Raw genomic sequence first — 20,692 nt, 5'->3', positions numbered from 1 at the left:
GCAGGGGGCCATATCGTGTTAGGGGAGCGCGTGCTCGCTGTTTACGAGCGGTGACGCGCTCCGGCCCCCAAGGCTCCACTCGTTCCCCAGGTTGCACAGACCCTCAGGGCCTGGGCCTTTGGCTGATGTTGTGCAATGCCAGGTCTGTAGTAAATAAGGCCCCCCTCATTTGTGATCTTGTTCAGGAGGGGGGACTGAACCTGGCAGGTATTACAGAGACCTGGTTGGGCCAGGAGGGGGGGTTCCACTCGTTCAAATGTACCCACCAGGTTTCCACGCATTCCATCAGCCGAGGGAGGGGCGGGGAGGTAGCGGTTATTATTAAAGAAGGTCTTAGACCGAGGGAGGCCACTGTTCCTCAGACCGCCGGCTGTGAGTCCCTCCTTGTGAAGTGGGGTCATGGGGTACAGACGGGTTTGCTGATCACGTACCTGGCTCCCTGCCACGTGGCAACAGCCCTGCCCGAGCTCCTCAACGTTATCACAGCGGTGGCGGTTGACACCCCTAGACTCATGGTCATGGGGGATTTCAATCTGCCGTCCATGGGTGAGACGTCTGAGGTGGCTCGGGAGTTCATGGCTTCCATGACAGCTATGGACCTGACCCAGCTAATTCATGGCCCTACCCACATGGGGGGAAATACGCTGGACCTGGTTTTTGTCTCTGGACAGTGGTTGAGTGATCTTGAGATAGGGGATATAGTCACTGAGCCCTTGTCATGGTCAGATCACTCTCTCCTTCGCCTTGACCTTCGAACCGCTGCACCTCGCTGCAGGGAGGCGGAGCCGGTAAGATGGTTCTGCCCCAGGCACCTGATGGAGCCCGAGAGGTTCCAGATGGAGCTTGGGCCATTCCCTGAGGCTCTGGCTCACGCCTCGACTGGAGACCTAGTGGCCGCCTGGGACAGGGCGGCCGCTGGAGCTCTGGATCGGGTCGTGCCTTTGCGGCCTCTGACCCGGCGCCAATCTCATCTGGCTCCTTGGTTCACTGAGGAGCTAAGGGAGATGAAGCGCCGGAAAAGACGCCTAGAGAGTAGCTGGAGGGCCAGTCTTTCTGAATCTGACCGGACACTGGTAAGATCTCATATTAAGAATTACCTAGTGGCAATAAAACCAGCAAAATGTAATTATTTTGCTGCTCTTATTGCATCATCAGATAACCGCCCGGCCGCCCTGTTTAGGGTGACCCGCTCCTTGCTCCACCAGGGAGCGTGGGAGGACCCCTTGGAGGGTAGAGCCAAGGACTTTGTACAGTACCTGCATGACAAAATCACTCAAATTCGGGAAGGTCTGGACTCCGACTGGGTAGTTTCAGGGGGGATGACAGAGGCAGGTCTTGAGAATGTTATCTGGGATGAGTTTGATCCTGTGACTCCTGACGACGTGGACAGGATTCTGGGTAGACTGAACGCGACCACATGTTTGTTGGACCCGTGTCCCTCCTAGTTAGTGCTGGCTTCTCGGGAGGTGATGCGAGGCTGGCTCCAGGGGATTATAAACGCTTCATTGGGTGAGGGTGTCTTCCCCGCCGCCCTTAAGGAGGCCTTGAAAGAGGCGGTGGTGAGGCCTCTCCTCAAGAAGCCTTCCCTGGACCCGGCAGTGTTGTCTAATTATCGTCCAGTCTCCAACCTTCACTTTGTGGTGAAGGTTGTTGAGAGTGTGGTTGCGCGACAGCTCCCCCAGCACCTGGATGAAACGACGTATCTGGATCCATTCCAGTCGGGCTTCAGGCCCGGGTACAGCACGGAAACGGCATTGGTCGCATTGGTTGATGATCTCTGGAGGGCTCGGGACAGAGGTTGCTCCTCTGTCCTGGTCCTATTAGATCTCTCAGCGGCTTTTGATACCATCGACCATGGTATCATGCTGCACCGGTTGGAAGAGTTAGCGGTGGGAGGCACCGTACTAAGGTGGTTCTCCTCCTTTCTCTCCGACCGGTTGCAGTCTGTGTTGGCAGGGGGGCAGAGGTTGACCCCGAGGCACCTCATATGTGGGGAGCCACAAGGGTCGGTCCTCTCGCCCCTTCTGTTCAACATTTATGTAAAGCCGCTGGGCGAGATCATCCGTGGTTTCGGGGTGAAGTACCATCAGTACTCTGACGATACTCAGCTGTACATCTCCACCCCGGACCACCCCAATGATGCCCTTGAAGTGATGTCCCGGTGCCTGGAGGCCGTGCGGATCTGGATGGGGTGAAACAGGCTCAGGCTCAACCCATCCAAGACCGAGTGGCTGTGGTTTCCGACATCCCGATATAGTCAGTTGGTGCCATCACTGACTATTGGGGGCGAATCGCTGGCCCTCACAGAGAGGGCTCGCAACTTGGGCGTCCTCCTGGATTCACTGCTGTCTTTAGAAGACCATCTGACGGCCGTGACCGGGAGGATTTTTCATCAGGTTCGCCTGATTCACCAGTTGCATCCCTTTCTGGATCGGGACTCGTTACGCACAGTCACTCATGCCCTCGTCACTTCCCGCCTGGACTACTGTAACACTCTCTACATGGGGCTCCCCTTGAGAACCACCCAGAGGCTCCAACTGGTGCAGAGTGCGGCCGCGCAGGTGGTTATGGGAGCGACATGGCGTTCCCATGTAACACCTCTCCTGCGCAAGCTGCACTGGCTCCCGGTGCGCTTCAAGGTCTTGGTTACCACCTTTAGAGTGCTCCATGGCTTAGGACCTGGTTATCTACGAGACCGCCTGCTGCCACCAGTAGCCTCCCACCGGCCAGTACGCTCTCATAGAGAGGGGCTCCTCCGGGTGCCGTCGGCCAAACAATGTCGACTGGCAGCCCCCAGAGGGAGAGCCTTCTCTGTGGGGGCACCTACTATCTGGAATGAGCTCCCCCCGGAGATACGGAGGATCCCGGATCTACGCACCTTCCGCCGCGCTCTTAAAACCTTTTTATTCCATCAGGCTGGCCTGGCCTAATTTTTCCCTTTTTTCCCTTTTAAAATACAAATTTTAAATTGGTTTTAATTTATTGGGGTGTTTTAAATCTGTCTTCAGCCAAATTATTTAATTCGGTTTTATTCTGTTTTTAAATTTTGTATTTATGTGTTTTTATCTTGTGGCTGTTCACCACCCTGAGTCCTTCGGGAGTAGGGCGGTATACAAATCAAATAAAAAATAAAAAAATAAAAAAATAAAAATAAAAAAATAAAAAATAAATTAGAATTCTACATACTATTTGTATTATTATTGTTAACGTTGTATAAAAAAGACCTGACCCAATCAATGTACTTTCCGCGAAATATGTATGTTTATATTGGAAAAAATAAAAAACTTAATTAAAAAAAAAAAGGAGAATGGAGCATAAACCAATACCTTACGTGGCTACCCCTTTCCTCCTGGCAATACAGTTTCCCTTAGGGGCAATTGGAATTCTGGCTCAACTGCTCCCTTTGACTGGGTGTGTGGTCTGGTTGATCCTGGGGAAGCCAAACCTGTCCCTTCGGGAACCTCTTTGGTCCCCTTCATCCTGGCCCCACCTACTGAGACCATTTGTCCTTCCCAACTGGTATCTGATTCCCCCCTGGACCCCCTACCGCTTCAGCACCAGCCACTTCATGCCAAGGATACAAAGGTGGAGGGCACTGGGGGTTAAGGTTTCCTGGCAGCCATTCGTCCTCCACATGTTCCATAAGAACTGTGGAAGGGGCACTAGGTTTCTTGATTGTCCCTTTTTTTCCTCCACACATTAGCATCACTTTATACCCACATTCTTCTAATAACATAGGACTGTTGCCTCTGTCTCTGCCTCCCAGCAATTTGCCTCCTTGCAGCAAACAGCAAACAGCCTGTTTCAGTTTCAACACAGCCTGATTAGCACAAGAAAAAAAAAATCTGCCTCTGCCTACAAGCAATTTGTCTCCTTGCAGCAAACAGCCCGTTTCAGTTTCAGTTTTGGCAAAGCCTGATTAGCACAAGCAACTGATTGTCGGTTGGATTGGCCTCCCAACGATCAGCTGTTTCAGGCTGCAAGGATTGCCATAGCCTATTGCCGCCTCCGCGCACCCCATTTTTGGCCTCTGAATTCCATTTTTGGCATCGACGCACCCTGTTTTTGGCCTCTGTGCGCCCCATTTTCTGCCCATCCTGATCCCCGCTGCCCGGGACGAGCGGAAAATGAGGCATGCAGAGGCTGAAAACGGGATGCGGAGGCCGAAAATTGCTGGGAGGCAGAGGCCAAATGGTGGTGGCCGGCGGGTGGGCAAGGCTACATTCAGTGTATAAGACACACCCTAATTTTCAGCCTCTTTTAAGGGGGGAAAAAGTGCATCTTATGCTCCGAAAAATATGGTAATTCTTAGGAACCATTCACTCTCCTCTCAACTGCCAACTTACATGATCTGGAGGCCTCCCCTTTGATTTGTCCTTCAGGTGGCACTGGTGGATCCAAGTGTGTCTGCCCGCATTCTCCACCAAAACTGTTGTCCCCAAAACTGGGCTTTTGTTTGGTGTCGAAGCCGATGAGTTAACCCAACACAAGGTGTGATACAAAATTATACTTTTATTATGGTACCAAGATATAAGGACCCTGGTTTGAACGCTAACCAAGGGCCCCGATCAGTGGTGGGATTCTACCGGTTTGCACCGGTTCAGTAGAACCGGTTGTTAAGTAGTTAAGTAGTTAAGCAGTTCGGAGAACCAGTTGTTAAAAGAAATCTCCTTTTGTTTTTTTCCACTTTACAGGGTTAACCCTGTAAGGAATTACAACATTTGGTGTTGTTTCCTAGCCTAATCTTTATTGCCCTGCTTACAGAAACTGCCTCTCCGGCAGTATGCCTAGACTTACTGTCACTTCTGGTTCCGGAGGTTCTCGGAGGTTTTTTTTTTGCTTGGCTTTCTTAAAGGGGAAGGGTTGTTTTAAGCTTTTTACACCGCTGTTGGGAGGAAATACTCCCCTGTTGGAGTTCTTCCAGCCAGGGTGCAATGTTCAGCACTTTGAAGAAATAATTGAATAACGAAGCAGAAGCTTTTAATGACAAGGAACCAAGATGAGTGACATTCAGCAAGGCTTCTTGGCTAGCTGTAAACTCAAACGTGAGTTTACATACCCTTTCTGACTTTTGGTCTAAAACTGGTTTTTGGTGAAGTTTAATTCTGTGCTTGGTGATGTTCAATCCTGTGTTTAGTGATGGGATAATTTTCCCTATTCAGCTTTGTTTGGAAGGAAAAATGTTAATCTCTGTTCCTGAAAAGAAGCAGCTTTGGAAATCTGACTAATTCTGTGTCTATTTGTTCTGGTCATTGGTTTAACAAGCAACAGATACTCCTTTGCTTCATTCTGGAGAGCTTAAATGACCTCTCTGCTAAAGGGTTTAACTTTATGAGCAAGAATTTGGCACCCTCCCTGATTTGTAACTCCAGTTTGCAGGTATTTCTAATCTAATCATTGGTATTTAGGGCAGCTTTTTGCAAGCAAAGAAGCTTTTTGTATTTTTGTACAGGTAATCCTTGATTTACAACAGTTACAATGGCACTGGAAAAAGTGACTTATGACCGTTTTTCACACTTATGACCATTGCAGCAAACTGTCATTAGGGCAAAGAGGTGATGCCACATGACCACCTGGCCACGCCCACCCAGTCACATGAAGCACCGCAGTTGTGAAATGAGTGACACGGTTGTTAAGAATGCTGCAACGGGCATAAATGATGACCAGTCATAAGTGCGAGGACCAATCAAAAGTGCGAGGACCTGTCAGAAATCACTTTTTTCAGCCCTTTGGGTAGTCCTTTTGTGCATATGGACTACTCAGAGGGCTGAAAAAGTTATTTTTGACTGGTCCTCGCACTTTTGACCAGTCCTCGCACTTATGACTGTCCTCACATTTTACGTTTTTCACCCTAACTTGTCACCATGGTGAAGAGAAGCAGTTGTGAAATGAGTGACACAGTTGTTAAGAATGCTGCAATGGGCATAAATGATGACCAGTCATAAGTGTGAGGACCAGTCAAAAGTGCGAGGACCAGTCAGAAATGACTTTTTTCAGCCCTCTGAGTAGTCCCTATACACATAGCCACGGCCACCCGGTCGCATGATCAGCTAGCCATGCCCACCCAGTCACACGACCTCCAAGCCACACCCACCAAATAAGCCACGCCCACAGAGCCGGTTGTTAAAAAAATTGAATCCCACCACTGGCCCCGATCACAATCTTACAGCAAGTTTTATAGTCAGAGGATGGTCACATCTAACCCTTTGCCCTTTCCCTAATAATGCATACATAACAGATAATATTGATTCGTTATTTGGATTTCAGCCCCCTAAATCTTTACTCTTATGCTAAATAGCTAAATGTCACATCACCTGTTTTTCACCCCAGGTCATGGGTATCTTGCAAAGTGTGTCAGCTATGTGGTTTTTGGGGGTTTTCTTATAAGCAAACTGTTCTTTTTTCTTTCTTTCAAGTTTTATTTGTTTTATTTATATAACATTCAATTTTCATCAAACAGTGTATGGTCTGGGTACAATTATGTTTAAGTAGTCATAATACAAAACTTTGTTGTGGTATTCATCACCATAATATTAATAATATACTAACATAATAATATAATAACAATTATACTTAACATCATCTTCTTTAACAACTCTCCACTTTAACATTTCCTCTTTTTATATCTCCTCCTTTCTAACTTCTGTTTCTGTTGTCTAGCCATTGATAGAATATTTCCCATATCAAATAATATTCAGTTTCTTCTTTATCCTTAATCATAAGCATTAGTCTATCCATTTCTGCACATTCTAATATTTTCTTAATTACATTTCCCTCAGATGAGATCTCATCACTTTTCCATTGCTGTGCATATACAATTTTAGCTGCGGTTAGTATATGCAAGATCAAATATGTAGACTTTTTATCATATTTTTCTGGTAAAATGCCCAACAAAAATATCTCTGGTTTCAGGTCTATATGTTTCTTTGTCATTTTTTCCAACCACGTATGTATTTTTGTCCAGTATTTTTTTTCTTTTGGGCATGTCCACCACATATGATAATATGAACCAGATGATTGGTTACACTTCCAGTATTTAGCCAATTTATCTTTATACATTTTTGGCAATCTTGCTGGTGCAAAATGCCATCTATAAAATATTTTATACAAATTTTCCTTATATGCAGTCGACATTGTCAATTTAACATTTCTATCCCATAGTTTCTGACACTTATCTAGTTCTATTGCATATCCAATTTTTTTAACAAGTTTTTTTTTTTTTTTAGACAAACACACATACAAACATACAATGTATTTTCTTTGAACAGAGTATTTTGCCGGTTCACAAGTTTAAACAATGTTTAGTCATTTAAATTAAATTTACAATTTCTATATTTCCTTTTTGCCATATTCATTTCTCATCTATTTTTTAAGAACCAATATTACCCTTCATTCTCATCTCTAATCTTAATCAAATTCAGTTTTTCCCTTCTATCTATATTATACCCCTTCCCCTTGTCATCTATTTATATTGGTTAGTTATGTAATGTTACAGTTGTTTAATTCTTATAATAATAATAAATCCGCTTATTTTAAAACGTACATTTCCTTTGATAATACAAATCCAACATTTTAGTATAGATCAGTTAGTTATATAACTATCTTTTTTATATATATATTAATCAATATGAACATGAATATTCCAGTTATTTCCATGCAATCCAATTCCTTACAAATCAATTAATTATAGCCATTTCTGCTTTCAACATAATATACAATTGGAAGTATTTCAATTATTACAATTAATCATTTCTACTTTCATCACATTATAAAATTAAAGAATTAAAAATATTTCAACCGTTACGGTTTCCCTAGTTGATTTTAAAAATATTCTAGCTGTTATCCAAGCCACAATTTAATCCTTTCTACTTTCCACCATATACCATTAAAGGTATTTCAATTGTTACAATTTAAACTTATTCATATTTCTTAAAAAAAGTAAAAAAAACAAAGTTTATCATTATCTAAATTTCAAAGATACAATACAAATATTCCAATTATTATTCATTTCATTTTTACAATCATATGGTTTCCCTTTTTTTTTTTTTTTTTTACTACAATTCATATTTCAATTATGGCATCTTTCTCTTTCATTTCTTTTTCTCCCTTCCCATTTTTATTTTTACCTTTTTCTTTCCCCTTTTTTTCTTTTGTACTTTGAAATCTTGAGCTCTCCTCTTTTGCCCTAAATTTCCCATTGTTTCCCATCTCTTTTCTCCTTTTCTTATGTCCCCATTATTTATCCCACTGTTTATCCCGGTGTAGTCATTCTGTGTTTCACAAATCTGGACTCTTCTATTTTGCCCTGCATTTCCTGTTGTTTCCCATCCTTTTCCTCTCTTTTTTTCTTTTCACTGTTAATCCCAGTGTAATCCTTTAAATTTTTTGTGTTCTTTCTATTCCACCCTTCTCTCCTTCTTTGTCTCTTTCTGCCCTTTCTGTTTTTTCCCTTGTTAATCCCAATGTAATCTCTAAAAACCACCTTTTTATTATTACTATCCATATATTCAATTAATTTTCCAAAATTAATCTCATTGTCTTTATCTTCTTCTTTGTTTTCAGTCTCTGTGTCTTGCTTCTCTATCTTTGTTTCCTTGTCATCTTGAACATGCTCTCTCTCAGTTTTTGGATCCTCAAGTTTCGATTCTCCATGTAGTATCATAATTATTCCTCTTATTTCCGCTTTCCACGATGAGTACATCATTTCCATCATTTCTCTAATTTCCTGCGCCATTTTATTCTTTCTGTATTAGTATTGTTCCAGATTTAAAAGTTCTGCTGTTTTCCTTTTTTTTCCAAAGTCAAGCCGCTTGCAGACAAAGCAATCCTCCCTGAAAGTTCTCACGACTATTATCACTGATATAGTTCAAAGTTTTCCAAAACAAAGATTCCAAATTGCAATGCTCTTTTTTCTCCTGAAGATGTCTCTCTAGAATCCACAATTCTCTTAATTGTTTAACAGAGTGTCCATTTTGTATCAATCTTTGTTAACAATCTAACTTCTTTTTTCTTCTTTTTAACTTTAAGGATACCAAATCAGTTTTATAGTCCAGTCCAAATTAAACAATACTTTTCCCCTCTTTTTTTTTCTCCTTTATTTTATCTTTAGGTATAGAGCACCTGTGTTGCAGGGCTTAATATCCAATTGTCTTTTATTTTTCTTAGTCTTCAACAAGAAAGGATCTATTTATTTTCTTTCCAATCCTTTAGTCAATTTTGGGGTTATTTCTTCTAATTCTTAAAATTTTCCAATTAATTTTATTCAAAAATCAAATTTCTTTTTGGGTTTTTTTCCCTTTAAATTCCACTTTTATTTTATTTTTTTATTTTATTTTATTTTGAATTTGTATACCGCCCTTCTCCCTGAGGACTCAGGGCGGTGAACAGCCAAGTAAAAACATCAAGTACAAATATTAAAATACAGTTAAATATATATATATATATATATAAATTTGGCCCGATTAAATAAAAACAATAAACAAAACACTTAAAAACACTTTAAAAATTAGGCCAGCCCGGCTTGCTGGAAAAGGAAGGTTTTAAGGGCACGGCGGAAGGCACTGAGGTCTTGGATTCTCCTTATCTCTGGAGGCAATTGATTCCAGAGGGTAGGTGCCCCCACAGAGAAGGCCCTCCCCCTGGGAGTCACCAGCCTGCACTGTTTGGCTGATGGCACCCCAAGGAGGCCCTCTCTGTGGGAGCGCACGGGTCGATGGGAGGTCGTCGGTGGCAGCAGGCGGTCTCGAAGATAACTTACATCCTCTTTTCTTCCCCCATGCCCGTTAGCCACTAGTTTTACGCTGGGGGTTTCAGGTTTTAAAATAATTTTGTTGTTGTTGTTATTTCACCTGTGGGTTGGCTGTCGCTCACCCGGCTTCAAAAACTCCATTGCATTCATCGCTCCTGCTCAATACTTATTCCAGTTGCCCCAGCTTCTTTTTTTTTTTTTTTTATTGAAAAAGTTTTAAAAACAAACATATTTTCCCCACAACCCCCCCCAACCCCCCCCAACCCCCCCCTCCCCCTCCCCGACTTCCCAGAGCAGAACACAAGGTATTTCTATTGATCTTTAACAATAATCTAAATTGCATAACCAATCAATAAACTAACACCCCTATAAAAAAAATTTTCTTAACCCCCCATATGTAAAATCCTATTTCTTAAACATAATACATCTAATATCACTTATATAACACTTATACAAATAAGAAAAATCATTCATAAGCTATTTGATATTTTTTGGTCTGGTACTTATTTTGTATATAATCAATCCATCTTCTCCAGTCCTGTATGTACCTTTCTTGTGTGTGATCCTTCAAATATGCTGAAATTTTAGCCATTTCAGCTAAATTAGTTACTTTCAATATCCAATCTTCAATAGTAGGCAAAAAGTCCTTCTTCCAATGTTGTGCTACCAGCAATCTTGCTGCTGTTATCAAGTTCAAAATCAATTTAGTCTCTGCAACTGTACAATCCATAGTTATACCCAGTAAGAACAACTGTGGAGTAAATTTCAATCTCTTTTTAAGAATATTCTGCATCACCCACCAAATCTTTATCCAAAATGCTTTGATTTCTCTACAAGTCCACCATATATGATAATAAGTTGCATCATTACAGTCACATCTCCAACATTTAGCTTGCACATTAGAATACATACATGATAATTTTTTAGGATCTAAGTGCCATCTATAAAACATTTTATAAAAATTTTCTCTTAAATTTTGTGCTTGTGTAAATTTCACATTTCTAATCCAAATCTTTTCCCAAGTTTCCATCATTACTGGCTCTTGAAAATTTTGTGCCCATTTAATCATACAGTCTTTAACCAATTCAGTCTCAGAGTCTATTTCCAGTAAAGCACTATACAACCTTTTAATATGCATTTGTTTTTGATCTCTAATTTGTTTAACCAAATTCTCCTCATTTTGCACAAAGCCGGTTTTTTGATCTTCCTTCCATCTAGCTTGAAGTTGACCATACTGAAACCATGTATAAATTATACCTTCTTCTCTCAGTGTATCTAAAGATTTCAAATACATTACCCCCCTTTCCATAATAAGAAGCTCTTTATAAGTAATCACCTCCTGTTTTTGTTCTATACTTATATTTTCTATTGCATGTCTAGGATTTGCCCATAAAGGTATCTTATAATTTAGCTTATATTGATATTTTTTCCAAACCCTTAACAAAGCATTTCTTAATATATGAACCTTAAATACTTTATCCACTTTTTTATCATATAACAAATAGGCATGCCATCCATATAACAAGTCATAACCTTCTAAATTCAAAATTCTCCCCTCAGTTAAGTTAAACCAATCACTGATTTGTGATAAAACCGCTGCTTCATAATATAATCTTAAATTAGGCATTTTAAGACCCCCTCTTTCCCGTGTATCTTGTATAATTTTCATTTTTATTCTGGGTTTTTTCCCAGCCCAAATAAAAGTATTAACACCTTTCTGCCATTCTCTCAAATTTTCATCTTTCTTAAGCACAGGTATCATTTGGAACAGAAATAAAAATCTTGGTAAAACATTCATTTTAATTGCTGCAATTCTTCCCAATAAAGACAGCTGTAATTTTTTCCAATTTTCCATATCCTTCTGTACCTTCTGCCAAAGTACCTCATAATTGTTTTTGTATAATTTTGTATTTGAAGCTGCTATGTATACCCCTAGATATTTAACCTTTTTAACTATTTCAAAATCTGTTAATCTTGCTAGTTTGTCTCTTTCAAATGTAGTCATATTTTTAACTATCATCTTTGTCTTATGTGAATTAACTTTAAATCCTGATACTTTCCCATATTGATCAATTATATCCAATATGTATGAAGCCGACTCTATAGGTTGAGATAAAGTAATAACCAAATCATCTGCAAAGGCTCTTAATCTGTAATCTTGTTGTCTAATTACAATACCCTTCAATTTTTCTGAATCACGTATCTTATTCAATAGTACCTCCAAAGTCAAAATAAATAATAGTGGGGACAGAGGACACCCCTGTCTTGTTCCTTTCTCAATTTTAAAAGCCTCTGTTAAACCTCCATTAACTATGATTTGTGCTGTTTGCTGCTGGTATATCGCTCTAATTGATTGTGTAAAATATTCCCCAAAGTGCATTTTCTCTATTATTTTAAACAAAAATTGCCAGTTCAAACAATCAAATGCCTTCTCTGCATCCAAAAATATAAACGCTGCAGGGACTTGATTATTTTTTTCCAAATATTCCAGTAAATTTACAATTTGTCTAACATTATATCTCATTTGTCTACCTTTTATAAACCCTGATTGATCATTGTGAATTATTTGTTGCATAACTGGCATTAGTCTATTAGCTAATATTTTAGCAAAAATCTTATAATCAGTGTTCAGAAGTGAAATTGGCCTGAAATTCTCCGGTTTAATGGAATTTTGATCCTCCTTTGGAATTAGTGAAACAAAGGCTGTTTTCCAAGAAGGTGGTACTCCTCCTCCTAATTGTATTTTATTAAATAAAATTTTTAGTGGTTCTAACATTTCGGATTGTAAATGTTTATAATAAACAGCTGTTAGTCCATCTGTTCCCGGAGCCTTACCTATTTTTAATTGTTTAATTGCCCCAACAATTTCCTCAGAAGTTATTGGCTGATTCAATCTCTCTCTCTGTTCCAACGTTAATTCAGGAATCTCCATCTTTAAATATCTATCAATATCAACATCTTGAATTACATCTTTAGCATATAATTTTGTATAAAACTCCAAAAAAGCCTTTTTTATTAAATTCTGTTGATAAATCTCTTTACCTCTAAATTCTATCTTGTCTATAATACGTGATTTCTGTTTTTTCCTCATCGTGTAAGCCAACCATCTCCCAGGTTTATTAGCATTACAAAATGTGTTATGTCTGGCATATTGTATGCTGGTTGCTACTTGCCCCGCCATTAACATATTAAATTGCTCTCTTAAAATATTAATCATGTCTTTTGCCTTTTTATCTCCCGGGTTAGTTATAAGCAATTGTTCTTTTTTTTTAATTTCCTCCTCTATCTCTTTCCGCCTATTTTGTTGTTTTAATCTATATTTATTATTCAAAAAGATTAATGTTCCTCTCATATAAGCCTTACACGCATCCCATACCATCTCCATCGAAGTTCCTTTGTTCATATTATTAATAAAAAATTCTTTCATTTGTTTTTTAAGCTCACACAAATTATCTTCATATCTAAATAAATTCTCATTTAACCTCCAAGACCTCCTTTCCCCTCTCTCCTGCTCTAGTTCCACCCAAACCGGGCTATGATCAGTTAAAGTTCTTGGACATATCTTCGTACTCTTCACCCTAGAAAAAAGATCGTTTGTAATTAATATAAAATCAATCCTCGAAAAAGATTGGTGCCTATCTGAGAAAAAAGTAAAATCACTCTCCAATACGTTCCTTTCTCTCCAAATGTCTCTAAGCTCCATATCCTCCAAAATATCAAAAAAAGATTTAGGCAACTTGGCACGCATGGAGATCTTGGAAAGACTTTTTTTTATCTTTCTGGGTATCTAATACCCCATTCCAATCACCCATTAAAAATAAGGATCTATAGTCCCATTGTAATATTTTGGTATGTAAAAGTTTGTAAAATTTATCTTGTTGTTGATTAGGTGCGTATACTCCAATTACAAGCAGCTTCCCACTCTGTGTTATTAATTCAATTGCAATATATCTACCTTGAGTGTCAGCCTCAATTAAATTGGCCACTAAGCCTCTTTTAACGTATATTACTAGGCCATTTTTCTTTTCTGGTGCTGATGCCACAAAATGTGTACCTAATTTCGAATTTATCAAGTACTTTTGATCTGAAGATTTAATATGCGTTTCTTGCAAACAAATAACATCGTTCTGAAATTGCTTCAAATAATGAAATATTTTCTTTCTTTTTTGTGGAGAATTTAAACCGTTAACATTCCAAGATAGAAATTTATTTGCCATCTCTGGGCGTTCCAAGCTTTGAGAGCATCAGCTGAACCTCCTCCGCCATTTTAGACTTCAGCCTAGCTCCTCCCACTGCTTGTGTTTTTTGGGCTTGTTGAGTTGGGTCTTGAGGCTGTTGTGCCAAATGTTGTTTATAGGTAGCTCTTGTCAATCGTTGATCTTTTGGCAGTTGAATCATCGTTAATGACTCAAGGGTTGGTGGTGGACCCCCACTCAGTAATGGGTCTTCTTCCAGAATAGCTCCTCCAGCTAGTGCTTGAGCATAGGTTTGTGGTTGCCCTCCATCTTTCTCTTGTTGAGTAATTTCCAATTGCTTTCTAGCACCCCCTGGTGAGGGTGGCCTTCCAGCCTTTAAAACATTGGCATAAAAATCTTTTGCCTTTCCAACTGTATTTAAGCGATGTCTTTGCCCAGCGTGTGACACTATTATCCCAAATGGGACATCCCATCTGTACTGAAGTTGCTGGTTTCTTAGTTCATTCACCAAAAAGCCAAACTGCTTTCTGTCTCTTAACATTTTAGGAGGGAGCTCTTTCAGGACCACCAGCTCTTGTCCTTCCACTTTAATCTTATTTCTATAAGACGCTTGTAAAATGTCATTTCTAACTCTCCTTGTTGTAAAATAGATCACCACATCTCTTGGTAGCTGCTTTTGTTTTGCCAGCCAGGAATTGACCCTGTAAATTTTGTCCATTTGAATTGCCACATCTTCTGGCCTTTCTGGAATCAGCTCTGCTAAAGCCTTGGAGCAAACATCTTTTAAATTTTCACCACTCTTTTCTTTCAAACCTCTCAGCCTCAGGGCAAATTCCATTGACCTGTATTGTAACATAACCATCTCGTCATCCACTTTCTCTGTCTGTATCATAACCTCTCCCAGTTTAGTTGCAATCTCCAAGTTGGCATCATCAATTTCCCGCACTCTCTCCTCAATCTTTAACATGTGAGTAGCCAATCCTGAAACTGCATAAACAATGTCATCTCTTATTTCATCATGTTTTTTCTCCACCACACTTGTAAGTTTCTTTAACTCCTCTGAAAATTCTTTCATCATTTCTGTCTGATTATTCAGGGCACCCATTATAAATTCTTTAAGGTCTTGTGACTGTGTATCAGCCGGAAGTTGTTGTTTTTGAGTCACTACAGGGGAACCTCCTCCCCCTTTAGCAGTTGGTGGCTTTAGTTGTTTAGCAGCCATTTTATTTTAAAAAAAGTTTTCCTTTTACAGCCAGAAAATCTTGTAAACAGTCTTAGAAAGTATATTTCAAAGTTTTTCCAAAATAAACAATCCTCTCTTCAAACTATACTCAATACCCAGCAGTTTTCTCTTCAGGCAGAGGGCTATTAACAAGCAGTTTCCTTTTAACTTTCACTTTCCCTTCCGCCCATAACAAAGGCTTCCTCCCAGCCTCCAGCTCCAGAGAGCTCCGTTTGCAACAATGTATTCACAGAGTTAAGTTCTGTTTCTCTTAAAAAGCTTGCACTCTTGCTTCCGCTCTGTCTGCCTTGTTGAAAATCATTAAAACTCACTGTTTGCCGGCAGAATTGGACGCAGACGTCTTGCTCTGAAGACAGAGGCACCAGCGATCCGGAGCGATGGGAGGGGTGAACTGGGGAGCTCTCACCCTCCGAGTCCCTGGAATTAATCCAGTGACTTTCGGGGAGCTCTACCCACCCCCTCTGACTCTCCTCTCCTTCTTTGCCCGAAGGAGAGTTTTTTCAAACCGCCGGACAGCTGTTTAGCGCTGTCAGGGCGGTTTTAACAGATCGGGTGGCTGGCGGTCTATGGAGACCGTCCTCGACGTCTGCGGAGCCACCGGAAGTACCCAGTTGCCCCAGCTTCTTGACAGCCACAATGGCTGCCACCTCCGCCGCCGAATCGGAGAGAGATTCCTCTGACCTTCGAGGAACTTGCCTGTTCCTCTTGGTCTTCTGAGGTGCCTCTCCTTCTTCCCCGTCCCTACAGGATGATTCTGGTCCAAAGACCCCTCGGCAGCGGTTCGTCAGTCCAGGTTTTCGCGGAGCTCATCAGAGCCCGCTAATTCCCCGACTGTCTCACCGCGACGCTTCCCGCATATCCGAAATTTTTAGCCGAGGCAATCATTGTCTCCTTTACCTGCTCACTTTCAAGTTTAATAACAAGTAATAATATAACTTCTTTATCAGTTTATCATCTGTTCCAGTTAATATCTGGTCTAGTTCTGTTAACTCTTTATTAAGACCATAAATTTTAGCATCTTTCTCGTAACGAGATTGTATCTGCATCTATGACCACCATGCAATGTCTATCCCTTGGCTACTAAGTTCCTGTTTAGTTTTTAATTCCCCTTTGTCGTTTAAGATATCCTTGTATCTTACGATTTTTTCCATGTTGATAACATTTGGATGTACCAATGCCTCCATAGTGGAAAGCCAGATTGGTATTTTCAAATAGCGTTGTTCTTTTATCTTAGACCAGACTAATAATGCATTCCTAACATAATGTCTCTGAAAGTAACTGTATATCTTATTCTTCCCATACCATAAGAAAGCGTGTCAGCCTAGTTGAAGGTCATGCCTTTCTAATGTTAATAGTCTTACATGTCTCAAGCTGATCCATACTTTCACCCATGTGGTAGTATAATTCCCAGTCTGGTAATCCAAAACCCCCTCTTTTTTTGATTCCTACAACATTTTCAGGCCTATTCTTGCTTTCTTTCCTAACCATACATATCTTGATATTATTTCATTTAGTTCTTCAAAATATTTTTTCTCCAGTTTTATTGGTATTGTTTGAAATAAGTATAGTAGTCTTGGCAAAATATTCATTTTTATGGTGGCTATTCTTCCTGAGAGTGACAGTTGTAAATCTTTCCATTTCTCCAGGTCTAGCTTGATTTACCTCATCAGATTCATATAGTTATCCTCTTTGATTGTTACACATTTTGCTGTTAATTGTATTCCTAAATACTTCACTTTTTTAACTATTTGTATGTTGATTCTTTCCATTAACACTCTTTTTTGTGTATCTGTGAGGTTCTTGACTAGAATCTTTGTCTTGTCCCTGTTTATTTTCAGTCCTGCTACTTCCCCATATTCTTCTATTTTTTTAATTAGTTTCAGTCCAGTTTCTATGGGGTCTTCTAGTATGAAGACCAAGTCGTCTGCAAATGCCTGTAGTTTATATTTCTCTTTTTTTATTTCCATTCCTTTTATTTCTTCATCTTGTCGAAATTTCCTGGTTAACACTTCCAAAGTCAATATGAATAGCAATGAAGACAATGGACATCCCTGTCTAGTGCCTTTCTTAATATCAAAATTCTCTGTCATGTCTCCATTTACTATCACCTTGGCTGATTGTTTGCAATATATTGCTTTAATCATGTTGATAACTCTCTCCCCAAAGTCCATATATTTTAATTGTGTTATAAATTGCCAATTAACGTTGTCAAATGCTTTCTGTGCATCTAGAAACATCAACGCCATTTGTTTTCCAGGGTGCATCTCATAGTACTCCAATGTATTTAAAATCATTCTCATGTTGTTTTTAATCTGTCTTTTTGGTAGAAATCCATTCTGATCTGAATATATAAATTCATTCAAATATTTTTTTAAGTCTCTCTGCTATTATTGAGGTATATATTTTATAATCTGCATTCAATAACAGTATTGGCCTATAATTTTTTTATCTGTGTTAAATCTGAGTCATCTTTCGGTATAAAGGTAATGTTTGCTTCCCTCCATGAATTTGGTATTTTTACTTCTAGTAATACTTCATTATAGACTTCCACCATCACTGGACTTAATATCCCTTCTAGTTGTTTATAAAATTCTGCCGGTAGCCCATCAGGCCCTGGTGTTTTATTGTTTTTTTTCCTCTTAATTGCTTCTGTCACTTCCATCATAGTTATCCGTTCATTCACTATATCCTTAATTGTATATGGTACCTTGGGAAGTTCGGATTGTTCCAGGTATTGTAATATTTTATTTTCCGAAATTTCCTCCTTTTCATACAGTTTTTTATAGTACTCTTTTATCATGGCTTTTTTCTCCTCATTCTGACAATGAAGAGTTCCTTTCTCATTGATTAATTGATGTGTCAACTTTTTTTCTCTCTCTTTTTTCAGTTTATATGCCAACCATCTTCCAGGCTTATTCACATTTTCAAAAAAGTTTTGTTTTGTACTTTTAATTTTATATGCCAATTCTTCTTTTTCCAGTAAATTCATTTTATGTTTTATTATATCTATTTGATTTTTCAATTCCTTTTTTTTTTGTGATTCTCTCTGTAATTCTAATTCCAATCTTTTATGTTCTTCTTCTAGTATTGTCTTATTTTGTTATTTCTTATTATTTTTCTTTCCCATATACATTAATGCTAATCCCCGGGTATAGGCTTTAACAGTATCCCATACAGTTTATAGGGAAGTCTATTCCTTTCTGTTCTCTTTGGGAAAAAAATGCAATTCTTTTTCTATCTTTTGTATAAATTCTTTTTCTTGCAATATTGCTTGGTCTAACATCCATCTCCATTTTCTTTTTTGTCCTTTCCATACAACTTTCATCGGATTATGATCTGCCCAAACATTAGATTCTATTTCTATCTCTTGCACGCATGTTTTCAGTTCTGATGTCATCCATTGCTATGTCTATTCTAGACCAAGATTTATGTATATTTGAATAAAATGAGTGTTGATTTTTCTTAGGATGAGTCTCTCTCTATACATCTTGCATTCCTATTTCTTCCATCATTTTAAAGAAGGTTTTTGAGAGTGATTTCCTAGCTTTTTTGCCTATTTTACTGCTCATGTAGTCAACTTCTGCATCTACGATTGCATTAAAATCTCCTACCACACAGATATTTTCATATTACATTTCTATGATTTTCTTGTGTAGTTTTCCATAAAACTCAAATTGCTTATTATTAGGTGCATATATCCCAATCAACAGTATTTGTTTTTGGTTTATTGTTACCTCCACCATCAGTATTCTCCCCTCTTCAACTGCAAATATTTGTCTAGCCTTTATTGTTTCTTTAATGTATAGAGCCACCCCCCTTTTCTTTTGCTGTGCTAATGAAAAATATAATTTCCCAATTTTAGGGTGCTCTAATAGCTTACTATCTTGTTTTTTAATGTGAACTTCTTGAAGGCAAATTAAGTTTAATTTTAATTTCTCTAATTTATTGAAGATCCTTTTTCTTTTCATTGGTGAATTTAGTCCATTTATATTAATTGATAGTAATTTTGTTTCTTCTTCCATTGTTTACTTATAGATAGGTTTTGTTGTCCTAGTTAATCTTACTTCTCTCTGTTCTTTCTGTCTTGCTCCTTCTCTTTCCCTTCTCTCTTTTTCCTCTGTTCCAATTTCTTCTTGTTGTATGTATCCTTCTGCTATCACTCCAGATGCTTCTGCTTGTTCCCTTTTCTCTTATACCTCAGGTGCTGTGAAGTATTCATAGAATTGTTGTGCACTCTCCACCGTGTTGAGTCTATGTCTTTTTTCCTTCCAGGTCACCAATATTCCCTCAGGTATTAGCCATCTAAAGTTTACCTCGTATTTGATCAATTGTCTTGTCAGAAATTGGTACTGTTTTCTTGTGTCTCTTACTCTTCTAGGTATCTGCTTCAAGACTACTATTTCTCTTCCTTTATACACTGCTCAAAAAAATAAAGGGAACACAAGCAGAAGACATCCAAGATCTGAATGAATGAAATAGCCTTATTAAATACTTTGTTCATTACATACAGTAGTTTTGTGTTCCCTTTAGTTGTTTGAGCAGTGTATAAACTACTGTATGTAAAGAACAAAGTATTTAACAAGGCTATTTCATTCATTCAGATCTCGGATGTCTTCTGCTTGTGTTCCCTTTATTTTTTTGAGCAGTATATTTCAATGGTGCATCTCTTGCTCTTTGGAGTATTGCTGCTCACATTGCCTTCTTTAAAAATCTCACATGTATCTCTCTGGGAAGCTTGTTTCTTCTCGCGTAGCTTGTGTATACTCTAAATATTTCTTCCATCCCATAGCGAGCTTCCTGTTTGTCTATTTCCAACGCCTCTGCCAGTAGTTCTGCCATTTTCTCTGCTAGGTCTTCCCCCTTTTCCTCTTCAACATTCTGGAATCTTAGAAAATATTCTGCCTTATCCATTTCCAACATAATTATGGATCGTTCAAGGTCATTATCTAACTTTTATAGTTTATTCTCCATCTCTTCTACTTTCTTTTTTTTAAAAAGTTTTTTATTAGTAATTCAAAATTAAAAAAACATTGGACATAGATATGACATCACTGGTCCCAAGCATCTTCCAACACTTTAAATTAATACATAATATACTAATGATAATATAATAATATATTCCTTACACCTTATATGTTATTTAAACATAGTATAATAATAGTAATGTATACCTTATTCCTATACAATTATACATATCTATACCTACATATACTTATCTATACAATTCACATACAAATTTATCTATAATAACGTATATAATTCTAGTCTAACACTACACATTTGTCTCGGCTATTCTCCTTTTATCTAACCATTCATAGAATTTTGCCCAGATTTTATAGTACAATGTTTCACTTTTATCCTTGAGTTCCAAGGTGAATCTATCCATTTCTGCACAGTTGAAAAATTTTAGTAGTATTTCCTCTTCAGTTGGGGCATCTTTCTCTTTCCACTTCTGCACAAAGGCTATCCGTGCCGCTGTAAGTATATGCAGTAGTAGATAATTTA

Source organism: Pituophis catenifer, unplaced genomic scaffold, assembly GCF_029215685.1.
Source record: "Pituophis catenifer annectens isolate HBS135680 unplaced genomic scaffold, rPitCat1.0.hap2 SCAF_5, whole genome shotgun sequence".
NCBI lineage: Eukaryota > Metazoa > Chordata > Lepidosauria > Squamata > Colubridae > Pituophis > Pituophis catenifer.
The sequence above is the reverse complement of the archived record's forward strand: the minus strand, read 5'-3'. Positions refer to the sequence as shown.